The sequence below is a fragment of the Schistocerca cancellata genome, chromosome 1 (genome assembly GCF_023864275.1).
Source record: "Schistocerca cancellata isolate TAMUIC-IGC-003103 chromosome 1, iqSchCanc2.1, whole genome shotgun sequence".
In the NCBI taxonomy this organism is placed as follows: Eukaryota; Metazoa; Arthropoda; class Insecta; order Orthoptera; family Acrididae; genus Schistocerca; species Schistocerca cancellata.
In genome coordinates, this window is record NC_064626.1 from 78,953,145 (window position 1) to 78,964,189 (window position 11,045).

General features: G+C 41.1%; 1 long non-coding RNA gene across 1 annotated transcript; it reads right to left on the minus strand.

The window, feature by feature from the left end:
• Window positions 1-565: 565 nt before the first annotated feature.
• LOC126149776 (uncharacterized) lies at window positions 566-890 on the minus strand. Its single transcript, XR_007531143.1, has 2 exons — window positions 814-890; window positions 566-606 (listed from the first exon to the last, which is right to left on the minus strand). It is a non-coding gene; the product is annotated as an uncharacterized LOC126149776 (long non-coding RNA).
• Between the last annotated feature and the right edge of the window lie 10,155 nt (window positions 891-11,045).

The following is an 11,045-nucleotide window of genomic DNA, read 5'->3' on the forward strand; positions in this document are numbered from 1 at the left end:
GCCAGAGCTACATTTGACCTGGATTTGTTCAAAGTACCATTTATAAAATCTAACAAATACATCGAACGCCACTCTGGTGGGCAGTGGGACGAAATTACTATAAACTATCAATTATAGTAAAATGTCGTTAAAATTCTTTTAAACAGTAAGAGTGGGCTCGTGTCAAAACTTTAAACATTGTATTCGCCACGTTTCGAGCTTTAGTCACTTATAAAAGAAAATGGGCTGTGGGAATTATGTCAATTATAGGTGTCAAAATTGTTTACTTTAGGAGCAGGTCCATTTTAGAGTATCAATTTTAGGTGCAGTCCAAAGGTTCAGTTCCCACTATTTTTACAAAAGTTTAAACTATTAGTTAAAAAAAAATGATATTTTAGATGAAAGGTGAGACTTTGCAGTTTCAGAAAATAATTTTGGAGCCTAGGTTTAAAAATGACAGACACTGTAAATACAAATTATAGATATACATTGTAAATAATAACTAACCTATCAAAACACTTCTCCTCGAAGTGCTTCGAGCAAAGGCGCGTATGTGCAAACGGCTTAAAGTTTTTCCGTTTCAAGGCCTGTATCCAAAGCTGCCTTCGGTTTTCATCCTTACAGAACCTATGAGTAGGAACGAGAAACAGTTATACTTACTTCTGTAACCGAATCATCACAGATACTTTCCAAAATGTAATATGAGTCTGAGTTTACAGGCATCACTTTCAACACTTTAATTTACGTGATACTCTATTTCAAGTGTAAAAAACATATAAAAGTCACTTCAGCAGATTTCAATAAACGCATCTGCACTATCTTAGACACACTTACACGTGAAATGTAATGCCATTTCCCCGACAAAACGCTGAGTACAGCCATAAGCGCAACACGAAACAACCATGTTTTGCCAACATTCACGTGACTTCAGCCCAGAGATGTTGGAGGCACGAAAATGACGTCAGGGCCAGTATATTATATTTATGGTCGAAGCTGCTAGGTTAGTCTCGTTATCGCTGCCGTGCTGTTAATCATGGCTGCTCCGCTGTCTATTTGCACCAAAGAAGAGTGTCGTTCAGTGATCCGTTTTTTGTGGTCGGAAGGCGTACCAGGGGCCGAAATTTATCGAAGACTTTCGGTACAGTACGGGAACAGTGTTTTACCAGAACGGAGTGTCTACGAATGGATTGAAAAATTCTGAAATGGTCGCACAAGAGCTACGCACGATGAAGCAGCCGGACGACCGTTTACCGCCACAATTGAAGAAACCATTGAGCGTTCGCGTGAAGTGACTCTCTTAGACCGACGTTTAACTATTGACGAAGTGAAAATTAGTCACGGTTCTGCCTACGACTGCCAACGGACTTGGGTTACATAAAGTTTATGCAAGGTGGGTACCAAAACAACTCATTTGTGAAATTGCAATTAGCGGCGAATCACGCGGATGAAGCCGCTGTCTCTGATTTAAAGAATAAACTGTACACAATCATCGACAAAGGAGATTATACTAACGATCAACTTCACAACTGTGATGAAACCGGGTTGAAATACAAAATGTTGTCAACAAAAACACTTGCCTCTAAACAATAAGAAACGAGATCCGGATATAAAAAAAAGCAAAGAAAGAGTTACTGTCTTCAGATGCAGTAATGCCACTGGCAATCATAAACTACGCCTTACTTTAATTGGCAAATCCAAAAAACCAATAGCATTTAGACGGCAACCAGCCGATAAACCTTTCCCATTATGGTACACGAAGCAGTCTAAGGCATGGACGAACGGTGCCATCTTCAAAGAGTGGTCGTTCCAGCTGTAGAAAAATACATGGAGGAAAATGGTCTTCTTCGAAATGCGCTACTTCTTGTGGACAACGTTCCTTCTGACCCAGATGATCTACAAGATGGGGATATCAAAGTTGTGTTTCTCCCACCAAACGTCACGTTTCTATGTCAATCGATGGACCAAGGTGTTCTTGAGGCGATGAAAAAACATTACAGACGCAAGCTGCTGGAATAGTTAATCGGTGCGATTGATGCTGAAGAAGATTTTGTGCAAGCTATTAAAAAAAATCAATGTTTTAAGTGTCATTAAATGGATTGCTGACGCTTGGAATCTATTTCCCCCAGTTTCTCTCGTTAGGTCTCTTAGATCATAAGGTAACTCATCAGTGGCGGGAAGAAGGAGGCAACACCGAAACTCAAGCTGACGTGCCAGAAACAGATGAAAATGACGTAATTTTGGTGAATTTACTGAAGAAGCTACCTGGCTGTGAAGACGCGAACTTCGAAGACGTTGAAGAGTGAATGGAAAACGCCTTTTTTCATTTCACTGAGGAAGAAATTGTCGAGATTGTGGCCTATCAGAAAGCGTCAGAAGAATATGTCTCTGATGGCGAAGCAGAGAAAAAGATTCCTCACACAGTCGGTTACGAAGCAATTCAAACCGCCCTGGAGTACATTAGCTAACAGCAGGAGGCGACTTATCCCGAAACGTTGGAGATATAGTGCCACAACAAAAGTTTCTCAAGCCGAAAAACAAAAAACAAAAAATAAAATAAAAATAAACATTACAGACAATTTTACCAAAAAATAAATTCCAATGAAGCGTCCTAGAACTTCAACGTCCATAAGTTAAAAGTTTTTTTTTTTTCTTTAAAGTTCCTCTAGACAAACTTTTCCTTCCTTTGAGTAATCTCTAGATATGTTTCATGATTTTGTACAGAAGTTTATTTTTTATTCACAACAATAGGTAATGAAATTAAAAATCTTGTTTTTTCCTGGTGACAAATAAGACGGATTTCTTCTGTAAGAAAGCAAAATAAACGAGCTTTGTTATTCAGCATTTAAAAACTTTGAATTTTCAATCATACTTTGGCACCTTTTGAACACGTCAACACAATTTTTTCAGTCAAAAACATGCAGGCTTTTTCACAGCCATATCAATAACATCCTACGTACCCGACGCACGTTTAACGATCGAATTTCGCGGTATTGACGCAATTCGGGGTGTTTCACGCTTGAAAACAGGGGGACTTTGGTTTATCCGAAATTTTCGTTATCCGAACCGGCCGCCGTCTCGATCATTTTGGATAAATGGGAGTTTACTGTGCTATCTTTTCATTTGTCAGCTTTTGGAGAAGCTTTTTATACGTAGTGCAAGCGAATTGTTTCGCTCCACTACATGTATTATATTCCAAACCCGTTTTATGTGTACCCTCGCCTAATGGTCCCACCGAAATCATTTGCATAGCAGGTTGCTAGCCCTACTGGTGAGATAAGGCCCTAACGACATGTAATGGACCTGATCGTGGCAAGAACAATGGTTTGTATTAATCGATGGGACCATCGGAAGAGGGTACCCACAAAAGAAGTTTGGAACCTAATAAATGCAGTGGTACGAAACAAATCGCGTCTACGACATGCAAAAGGTTTCCTTTAAAGATGACCAATGGAAACGATTGTATTTCCATTTGTGTGTTCGTAGTACATAACAGCAAATGTTTGTTAAAGACTCTCTGTAATCGGTGCATGACGATTAAGACGCCAAATACGGTACCATGCAGACTACTTTTAGCAAATAAAAACAGGTAAACAGGTACGCCTTGACTCAGAATCGAACCCTCGACCCTCGTCTTGTTAACCCATAACGCTATCCACTGCTCCAACTGCATAGCACCTCTGGGCTATCCAGCCAGAGATAGTTACCGCACATGTGATTACAATGTTGTCAGATTGCCAGTCTTTAACGTCTACTTACTGCTTGGAATATGCGCAGGACGAAATTTTGTAAGAGCCGTTTTTGTATTGCTAGTATATGAGGAATCGCGCTGCGAAGTCAGAGTGCGCGAATTTTTCTTCACTATGTACATCCATGTCGGTATTGTGAGCTATACTAGAAGCCGGTATGTCTATTTTAAAATGACAGCTATGTACACACAAATTATTGAGCCACTTACAAGTGCTCATATTCATCACCACTTTACAACCAGGAGCGTAAACATTTTTAGTGGAACGTAAGCACATCGGTTGACGCAGTAACGTGTTGTCTTGGGTAAAGTCATGTAAACATTATGATTGACAACAAAAGCACAAACATTAAGGGGCTCCGGAAAGGCTCAAAATCATGAAAAGTTCAATTTTTACTTTTTTGCGTTTTCTGAATCTGCAGACTATTACCTTATAATAGATATATAATGTATTCAATTCCGAAGACTACAACTATTTTTAAATTTTTTTTGAAATGTGTTCTACATGGGCGTGACCCACTGTGGCGTTGTTAAACTGCTGTCAAATGGTGTTATTATTAACGTCCGTGTTCATCAGGTACATTTTAGTGATGTGAGATAAAGTATGTGTTGTGGCTAACCTATGATGGTTCAATATATATCGCTGGTGTGATTGTCGATTGTTTCATGTTTATTTACTCTGTCGTTATCTCGAAAATATTCGTAATTAATTCTGTTTCTTGAGTCTTGAGTCTTGGAATAGAAACACTTCACTTTGGTGTGTATAATGCTGTTGCGACTTTCAATGATGGCAACATTGTAAGGTGCAAGGTATTTAGAAATATGGGAATGAAGATAGGTTCTAACATGGTACAAGCGATGCTTGCTTTAGACAAGGAACGCCTTCGGGCTGCAGACAGGGCTGTAAAGAGTCTAGAAATACAAGCAAGAGTAAACAGGAGGAGGAACAAGAGGAAGCTGGAGGAGGAGTTTGCAGAGAATGAAGATAATCCACCCTATGAACCTGGAATGCACTAAAAAGTTAATCCAATCTTTGTCGCTCGATTCCCAAAACTTTTATTTTCTCATACTAATTACATGTTTTCTAAGGATCTTCCAAACATATTTGTTTCAAACTTTCAGTAAATGTTACACAGTACCTTCTGCATAATTTAACACAGCCTTTTTCCAAAAAACTGTATATTTTTGAATATATAAATAAAAAATTGCAAAAAATGTTGTGAATTTTCATTACAATAGAAAAAAAATCATCTTTAATAACTGAACTAAAATTTTGTAAAATCACTATGTTAAGTTGTAGCCCATATTTCAATAAATAATCTGTAAAAAGTTCAACTTCCTACCTCAAATACTTTGTGAGGAAAGATGTAATTTATAAGCGTTATTTTAACATTGCAAGTATAGGGCGTTCCGGAGCCCCTTAAATAGCTCCATTGTTGGTACACTTACCTTGACTGTATTCTTGAAGAAATATAGAGCTTTTCCTGGATATGATACCATCAGCTGTACATAGAGAGCTTTTAAAGTTAGAGGTTGCCGTATTGGTTGTGATTTTGTATAAAGGAAAATTTGTATAAATTATTAAGGAAGTGTATAAAATATTTTTAAACATTTTCTAAAATTATATAAAAAGATTTATTCATACATTACGTTTTATGAATTTTGCACGTTGTTTTACACAGTTTTTTTAATGTAGAATATTGACATGGCTTATATGTTATGATAATAATTAAGGCACATGCAATTACGTGGAATAGTAAATGCGTGCCTCAATGTGTACTACCACTGCACTATCTGATGTACTTACATATCACTAACGCCGGCCGCGGTGGTCTAGCGGTTCTGGCGCTGCAGTCCGGAACCGCAGGACTGCTACGGTCGCAGGTTCGAATCCTGCCTCGGGCATGGGTGTGTGTGATGTCCTTAGGTTAGTTAGGTTTAAGTAGTTCTAAGTTCTAGGGGACTTATGACCTAAGATGTTGAGTCCCATAGTGCTCAGAGCCATTTGAACCATATCACCAACAATGTTTACCCTGGGATTTGGCAGTCGTAAAGTGGTAGTGAATGTGAGCACTCGTAATCGGCGAAATGATGTGTGTGCACGCAGCTGTTGTTTTAAAACTGATATGCTGACTTTTAGTAACAACTGACGATACCATCATGGACATACATTGTACAGCACCACTTACTAGACTTAAGGAGGAGATTATGTTACTATATACACAAAGGTATGTTGCTATCCCATCTACTGCAATTTTTGGATATAATTTGTGTGCTATTATGTTACTTTCTGTATCCTAGCATCGAGGTCCCATTTTTTTTGCAGGTCCGAAGATGGCAGCAGAGGACTGCCGAAACTCGTCATCTAAGTTCCTCTGTTTCACAGAGGAAGACCGCACAGCAGTTCCTTCTCTAAATCCTCACACAAACGAAAAAATGGCTGACATCGAAATAAGTGTCCAAGAAATAGAAAAGGAACAGAAATCACTCAACAGAGGAAAGTCCACTGGACCTGACGGGATACCAATTCGATTCTACGCAGAGTACGCGAAAGAACTTGCCCCCTTCTAACAGCCGTGTACCGCAAGTCTCTAGAGGAACGGAAGGTTCCAAATGATTGGAAAATAACACAGGTAGTCCCAGTCGAGCGGATGCGCAAAACTATAGACCTATATCTCTGACATCGATCTGTTGTAGAATTTTAGAACATGTTTTTTGCTTGCGTATCATGTCATTACTGGAAACCCAAGAGTCTACTCTGTAGGAATCAACATGGATTCCGGAAACAGCGATCGTGTGAGACCCAACTCGCTTTATTTGTTCATGAGACCCAGAAAATATTAGATACGGGCTACCAGGTAGACGCCACTTTCCTTGATTTCCGGAAGGCGTTCGATACAGTTCCGCACTGTCGACTGATAAACAAAGTAAGAGCCTATGGAATATCAGACCAGCTGTGTGGCTGGATTGAAGAGTTTTTAGCAAAGAGAACACAGCATGTTGTTCTCAATGGAGAGACGTATACAGACGTTAAAGTAACCTCTGGCGTGCCACAGGGGAGTATTATGGGACCATTGCTTTTCACAATATATATAAATGACCTAGTAGATAGTGTCGGAAGTTCCATGCGGCTTTTCGCGGATGATGCTGTAGTATACAGAGAAGTTGCAGCATTAGAAAATTGCAGCGAAATGCAGGAAGATCTGCAGCGGATAGGCACTTGTTGCAGGGAGTGGCAACTGACCATTAACATAGACAAATGTAATGTATTGCGAATACATAGAAAGAAGAATCCTTTATTGTAGGATTATATGATAGCGGAACAAATACTGGTAGCAGTTACTTCTGTAAAATATCTGGGAGTATGCGTGCGGAACGATTGGAAGTGGAATGATCATATAAAATTAATTGTTGGTAAGGCGGGTACCAGGTTGAGATTCATTGGGAGAGTCCTTAGAAAATGTAGTCCATCAATAAAGGAGGTGGCTTAAAAAACACTCGTTCGACCTATACTTGAGTATTGCTCATCAGTGTGGGATCCGTACCAGGTCGGGTTGACAGAGGAGATAGAGAAGATCCAAAGAAGAGCGGCGCGTTTCGTCACAGGGTTATTTGGTAAGCGTGATAGCGTTACGGAGATGTTTAGCAAACTCAAGTGGCAGACTCTGCAAGAGAGGCGCTCTGCATCGCGGTGTAGCTTGCTGTCCAGGTTTCGAGAGGGTACGTTTCTGGATGAGGTATCGAATATATTGCTTCCCCCTACTTATACCTCCCGAGGAGATCATGAATATAAAATTAGAGAGATTCGAACGCGGACGGAGGTTTTCCGGCAGTCGTTCTTCCCGTGAACCATACGCGACTGGAACAGGAAAGGGAGATAATGACAGTTGCACGTAAAGTGCCCACCGTCACACACCGTTGGGTGGCTTGCGGAGTATAAATGTACACTACTGGTCATTAAAATTGCTACACCACGAAGATGACGTGCTACAGACCCGAAATATAACCGACAGGAAGAACATGCTGTGATATGCAAATGATTAGCTTTTCAGAGCATTCACACAAGGTTGGCGCCAGTGGGGACACCTACAACGTGCTGACACGAGGAACGTTTCCAACCGATTTCTCATACACAAACTGCAATTGACCGGCGTTGCCTGGTGAAAGGTTGTTGTGATGCCTCGTGTAAGGAGGAGAAATGCGTACCATCACGTTTCCGACTTTGATAAAGGTCGGATTGTAGCCTATCGCGATTGCCGTTTATCGTATCGCGACATGGCTGCTCGCGTTGGTCGAGATCCAATGACTGTTAGCTGAATAGCGAATCGGTGGGTTCGGGAGGGTAATAAGGAACGCCGTGCTGGATCCCAACGGCCTCGAATCACTAGCAGTCGAGATGACAGACATCTTATGCGCATGGCTGTAACGGACCGTGCATCCACGTCTCGATCCCTGAGTCAACAGATGGGGACTTTTGCAAGACAACAACCATCTGTACGAACAGTTCGACGACGTTTGCAGCAGCATGGACTATCAGCTCGGAGACCTTGGCTACGGTTACCATTGACGCTGCATCACAGACAGTAGTGCCTGCGTGGTGTACTCAACGATGAACCTGGGTGCACGAATGGCAAAACGTCCTTTTTTCGGATGAATCCAGGTTCTGTTTACAGCATCACGATGGTCGCATCCGTGTTTGGCGACATCGCGGTGAACGCACATTGGAAGCGCGTATTCGTCATCGCCATACTGGCGTATCACCCGGCGGGATGGTATGGGGTGCCATTGGTTACACGTCTCGGTCGCCTCTTGTTCACATTGACAGTACTTTGAACAGTGGACGTTAAATTTCAGATGTGTTACGACCCGTGGCTCTACCCTTCATTCGATCCCTACGTAACCCTACATTTCAGCAAGATAATGCACGACCGCATGTTGCAGGTCCTGTACGGGCCTTTCTGGATACAGAAAATGTTCGACTGCTGCCCTGGCCAGCACATTCTCCAGATCTCTCACCAATTGAAAACGTCTGGTCAATGGTGGCCTAGCAACTGGCTCGTCACAATACGCCAGTCACTACCCTTGATGAACTGTGGTATCGTGTTGAAGCTGCATGGGCAGCTGTACATGTACACGCCATCCAAGCTCTGTTTGACTCAATGTCCAGGCGCATCAAGGCCGTTATTACGGCCAGAGGTGTTTGTTCTGGTTACTGATTTCTCAGGATCTATGCACCCAAATTGCGTGAAAATGTAATCAGATGTCAGTTCTAGTATAATATATTTGTCCAACGAATAACCGTTTATCATCTGCATTTCTTCTTGGTGTAGCAATTTTAATGGCCAGTAGTGTAGATGTAGATGTAAATGAATAAATGATTTTGGCATCTTGGCAGCTGAAAATTTATTCAGTGTTCATAATAATACAGATCGGCCCATGCTGACGATGTCAGAAGTATATAATATGCTTTTACTTTTAGTTCAAAACTGTCTGTCTGCCAACACCTGTCTCTAGCAATGTGAAAGCAAGTACTGTTTGTCCACGATAAGTTGACGACTGCCGCGGTGGCTGTCGGTAACTGCTGTGCACCCCCCCCCCCTCCCCCACGCCCTACCTCATTCGCATATTCGCATTACTGCTGCCGAGGGTAGAGGAGCGGCGAGGGAAAGGCAAAGGCAGTGTCCGCTTCTTGTAGTAGTGTTGGCGGCAACGCTACCAGTGTTTTGCGCTTAACATTCGCGGAACTATTGCTCACTTAACTGACACTTCCGCTGGATCGGAAATCAACTAATTTGTTGACATATTCTTGCTCGTGAGTTTGACCTATAACTTATGTATTATTCAAGCATTGAAAACACATGTAAAATGAATGTAGATGAATGTACGACTTACGACACTAAGAATCGAAAGTAAAAAACTCATTTTAGAGATCTGTTTGCACATTGCATTTATTAAACACATACAACAGTAATGTTAACAAGATGTAATTAATTATGCCTGAAAGAGCTTTCAAAATGCTGTTCACTAAAGATCACTGTCATTTGTGTTGGTTTCAAGATCATTATCATCATCATCGCTTGAGTCTGATATTGATGATATCTTCATCGATGATCATTTCCACAATTCCATCTCCTGCTCAGTACTGTTGCTCCCTCTGCTGTACTAACCTCGCCGGTCCTATGCAAAGGAGCATTAACAAGACTCTGCAATCTTTCCTTCAACATATCACCAGTGACATTGTTTACCCTGAAATTGTGTTTTATTTTGGCCAACGCCAATTTTATCAGGTTTAGATCGCAGTTCTGGGGCGGTAAATGCACTACTTTGTGACCTCTGCTCTCAGCGATTTTATCCACGACGTACACTTTCAGGGCTGGTTTGTTTTCCTTTATTATAGATAACAGTTCAGCCTTCCTCATTGAGTCGCAGTTAATTTGCCCATATTGCAACCACTCTTAACATTCTAATCCTGAAATCAATGTATTAAACATTCTGTCGAACTTCCTGCTGTGGTATGGTCCATTATCCATACAATCACAGAATTGGGTGGAATATTGCGAATGACGATATCTGCAACTCCCTGTCCTATCTACGTCGGCTAGTTTTGTCAAATTCAAGACGTTCGCAAGTTTCCCTGAAACGTTAAAACTGCGTGCCAAATCCGGTTCCCGGGTTCGAGACTCGGCATGGCACACAGTTTTAATTTGTAACGAGGTTCGAAAGCAGTGCACACTCATTTCTGATCTGAAAATTCGTTCTAGTTTCTTGTATTTTGCTGCAAGTACTTGCCGAATTTCTCTTTTCGTAGGAATTCTTCTTGTACTTCCACAAGTTGTGTGTGTGTTCAGTACCGGTGCGAAAGTATCTTTGTGTATCATTGTCTAATAGGAGAATGGCACAAAGACAGACGGGACGAAACAAATGTACCGTTGGAACCCCTAAACACACATAACTGTCACCATTAGTCCAGGAACTGCGATATGAGTTTACCAATCAGTTTGTTTCAACAGATTGATAGGTGACATCAGTATGTGCTCCACTAATATTTTTTGTGTTTTTTTTATTTTTGTGTTTCGCCTCTATTTTTATTCATTAATAGTAATGCTACAACAGTGGTTTTTAAGAATAACTGCACCTCTGTAACAAGTACTTGCGGCGAGTTCCTGAAATAAATTTGCCCCAGTGACTTGAAGAAGTAAACTTGAGTAAGTTTTTGTTCTAATGTAAACACCTCAGCAAGTACTTATAAAAGTTATCTGCTAGTGGACGTAAACCTGTTGTAATACTTCGCATCTAGGGGCAGCTTGACGTCGGCAGAGTT